The sequence below is a fragment of the Triturus cristatus genome, chromosome 9 (genome assembly GCF_964204655.1).
Source record: "Triturus cristatus chromosome 9, aTriCri1.1, whole genome shotgun sequence".
In the NCBI taxonomy this organism is placed as follows: Eukaryota; Metazoa; Chordata; class Amphibia; order Caudata; family Salamandridae; genus Triturus; species Triturus cristatus.
In genome coordinates this window covers 984,951,157-984,954,928 of record NC_140592.1, presented here as the reverse complement: position 1 = coordinate 984,954,928, position 3,772 = coordinate 984,951,157, and the positions used below count along the sequence as shown (strand labels likewise).

General features: G+C 50.4%; 1 pseudogene; it reads right to left on the bottom strand.

The window, feature by feature from the left end:
- Nucleotides 1-883: 883 nt before the first annotated feature.
- Nucleotides 884-2,375, bottom strand: LOC146799164 (18S ribosomal RNA; annotated as a pseudogene).
- Nucleotides 2,376-3,772: the final 1,397 nt, after the last annotated feature.

Sequence of the window (3,772 nt, the reverse complement as noted above, 5' to 3'; positions counted from 1 at the left end):
TCCGCTCTGTGGATCAGAAGCCCCGGCTGGGGCCATGGTCAGGTGTTTCCAACCAACCAGCCCAAAGTTTCCGAATAGGCCCAACTATACCTGATTGACCTGTGTCCAGTCTGGAGAGACCCCGGGTACAGGCTGCTTTGTCCTTGGAGCCCATTCAATCCCCTGCGGCCGCCCGCTTGGTGGCATGGAGGGACGGTGCATGGAGCCCGGGCCCCACCAATGCTCTGACTGATGTGTGACCTCGGCCTCCCTCCCTGCTGGCGAAGGGGGAAAGGACTTCCCGGGGCCTGCTGCTTCTCCTACACCAGGCCCCGTTCAATCTTAGGAGGATGGTAAGCCTTGCACCAGGCTTGCCAATGGTACGTTTTGGGTGCCTCTGGACATAATTGACAATTGCTGCCATTCAAGACTTGGCCCAGGCATCTGCTGAGTGCTTCTTGGAGCTCTCTTGGGCTTGTGTTTCAGCTCAGTACCCGTGAGCTTGACCTTCAAGCAGGGCTGGTCTCCGCTTCTTACCATACAACCAGCGGGGGAGCAAGAGAGTCCTCCCCGGTCTGCAACCACCCTGCCCTGGGCAGTAACTCTCATCGCCATAAGGTGAGCTGAGGGTGCTGCCTTGGGTGGTTTCCTTCCACCTTCTTGGAGCACGGGGATCCAAGGAGGGCTAAGCCCAGCCATCCTCTCCCATTGGGCCTGCCTGAGAAGGGTGGGGGGGCCCACCCGGCGCCCTGTCCTCACCCAAGGGCCTTGGCGGCCGTGGCCTGCTCCATCAGCCAGGTTATGGGGGGCAGGGCAGGTCAGGGCCCTGTACCTACCATTTGTGCCATCTGGGAGGCAGAGGGATTCAGGGTGGCGCCATCAGTCGCTAGGCCCGCTCCACCGTTAGTGATCCTTCCAGAGGCTCACCTATGGAAACCTTGTTACGACTTTCACTTCCTATAGATAGTTAAGTTTGATCGTATTCTTGGTCCTCCACCAGGGCCATTGTAGACCCCAGATGGGTTTATTGGATCTCACTAAACCATCTAATCGGCTGTAGCAACAGGCGGTGTGTACAAAAGGCAGGGACGTAATCAAAGCAAGCTTATGACCAACACTTACTGGGAATTCCTTGTTCAATGGAAATAATTGCAATACCAAATCCCTATCACAATCAGGGTTCAGTGGGTTACTCGCACCTGTCAGTGAAGAGTAGACACACGCTGATCCGTTCAGAGTAGCGCACGTGCAGCCCCGGAAACCTAAGGGCATCACAGACCTGTTATTGCTTGATCTCGTGGGGCTGAACACCACTTGTCCTTCTAAAACTTTGAATTGTGTCCACTGGGTTGTCATAGTTTATGGTCGGAACTACTCCAGTTTATGATCTTCTTTGAAACTCTTACTTTCATTCTTGATTAATGGAAATATTCTTGTTGAATACTTTCGCTCTGGTTTGTCTTTTGCCTGTCCAAGAATTTCACCTTTAGATGCACAATATGAATTCCCTCGGCCATCCCTTTTAATCATTGCCCCAGTTCAGAAAACCAACAAAATAGAACCAGAGTCCTATTCCATTATTCCTAGCTAAAGTATTCAGACAAATGACCTGCTTTGAACACTCTAATTTTTTCAAAGCAAACGCTTCTGACCTCCAGGACACTCAATCAAAAGAATCAAGGGGGCTCCGAAATGCAGGGCCTGGGACAGGCAGTAGCTCTCCTCACTGTGGATCTCCAGCTTAATCGCCAGATCCATTTTAGAGCTTTTTAACTACAGCAACTTTAATATATGCTATTGGAGCTGAAATTATTGTGGCTGCTGGTACCAGACTTGTCCTCCACTGGATCCTCGTTAAAGTATTTAAAGTAAACTAATTCAAACTGCAGGGTCTCAAAAGAGTCCAGTATTGTTATTTTTCGTCATTACCTCCCTGAGTCGGGAGTGAGTAGTTTGCATGCCTGCTGCCTTCCTTGGATGTGGTAGCCATTTCTCAGGCTCACTCTCAGAATCTTACCCTGATTCCCTGTTACCCATGGTCACCATGGTAGGCACAGAAAGTACCATCAAATGTTAATAGGCAAGTCATCAGAATGATTCATCACCATCCTGGAGATGTGCTATTGGCTAGAGGTTATCTAGAGTCACCAAAGTGGCTGGACAAGCCCAGATTGGTTTTGGTCTGGTAAATGCACACATTCCGAGAGGTCAGTGCTCATCGGCATGTATTACCTATAGAAATACCACAGTTATCCAAGTAACAGATAAAGCAATCAAAGGAACCATGACTGATTTATTGAGTCATTTGCAGTTTCACTGTACCGGCCATGTGCACGTAAACATGCATGGCTTAATCTTTGAGACAAGCATATGCTGCTGGTTGGATTAACCAGGTAGCCGCACCTGTTGGATCCTAGTGTGGATGCCACATGTCCATCCTGAACCAACATTCGCATCCTTTGGGAGTCTGCTGGGGAAAATCACCCGCCTGGGAGGGGAGCTTGCTGCATGGGACAGGTGCAGTTGCATGGGCACCAGCGGGCCCAGCTGTATCCATGGAAGAGAAAGGCAGGCGAGGTGCAGACTGAGTGAGATGCAGGAGTGCTGGCCTGGACGGTGGGACACCCCATGGAACTGTCATTCCGAGCTGCTGTGAAAATGCACTGGGTGGAGGAGGATGATGACATGAAGCACAGGGGCACGACCTCCAGGCAGCATCTGGTGCCACCCGACCCCTTCCACCCTGGCAGGACCACTGCGTGGGGGCACTAGCTGCTAAGTCAGCTCGGCCTTCGCTTCGCTGAGTAGGGCCTCTACAAATGGCAGGCCCTCGAGTAGGATGGTCCCTGGCAGGTTGGACGCTCTTTATTTGAAACAACAGCCGAGACTGGCCAAGCAGTCCAACAGTGCCCAATCAATCGGAGTACATGGCGCTAGCAGGATCCTCTCCGGGCAGGCCGCCTGCACCAGGATGTCAGCTCCATGTGCTTGCCTGCCCTCAGGGAAGGCAAACTCAGATGAAAAGGCCCATCAGGCAGGGCTGGGAGGCAGGTGGGGTCCCTGGGGGACCAGGCAAACTGACCCGGGCCCTGGACGCACCTGGATGAGAACTTGCTGCACTGCAAGGGTGTTCGGAGTAACCTGTTTGTCAGGAATCAGGGCAAAAGACTGAACAATACTAGCCAAGTAGTGGGAGCATTATCTTGGAACAGAGGGAAGAGGAGAGAAATGTATCATGGACCGCATTGGTAGGTCTGCGGAATTCCAAGATGGCCACCACTGGCGTTCATGAGTTAGCGCTCCAGTCTTTCGGCTGCAAGCGCGAGGCTTGAAGATCAGCGTTGGGCTCGAGTGCACCCTCCTAACTGCACACTTCACCTAAACTAGCCAGGATAGTAGCGTTGCTTTTCTGTACATGCGTACTTGTGGTAGAGTTACAGTAGTTTTAGTTTTAGTTTCGCATTCCATTGGTAGTGTCAGCGTTTCCTTCGCTTGTCAGGTGCGATTCCAGAGTCCTGAAGATTCCTACGAGAGAGAAAGAGAGAGAAAAAAGAAATCCCCTTGTGCATTATATTGCCAAAGAAAATCTCTGCAGTAGCATTATACTTACCGAACGCAAGTACCTAAGAGGAAAAGAAAAGAACGATATTATATATTTGTTGAAAGAAATGTTCTTTGTTTTCTCTAGTCAAGAAATAGAAAGTTTAATTTAATGCACACTGAATAAGAAGAAAAAGTGTTGAATTAATAACGCTATTAGCGGTTAAGGAATAGTTTTTTCCTGTAAAGTATT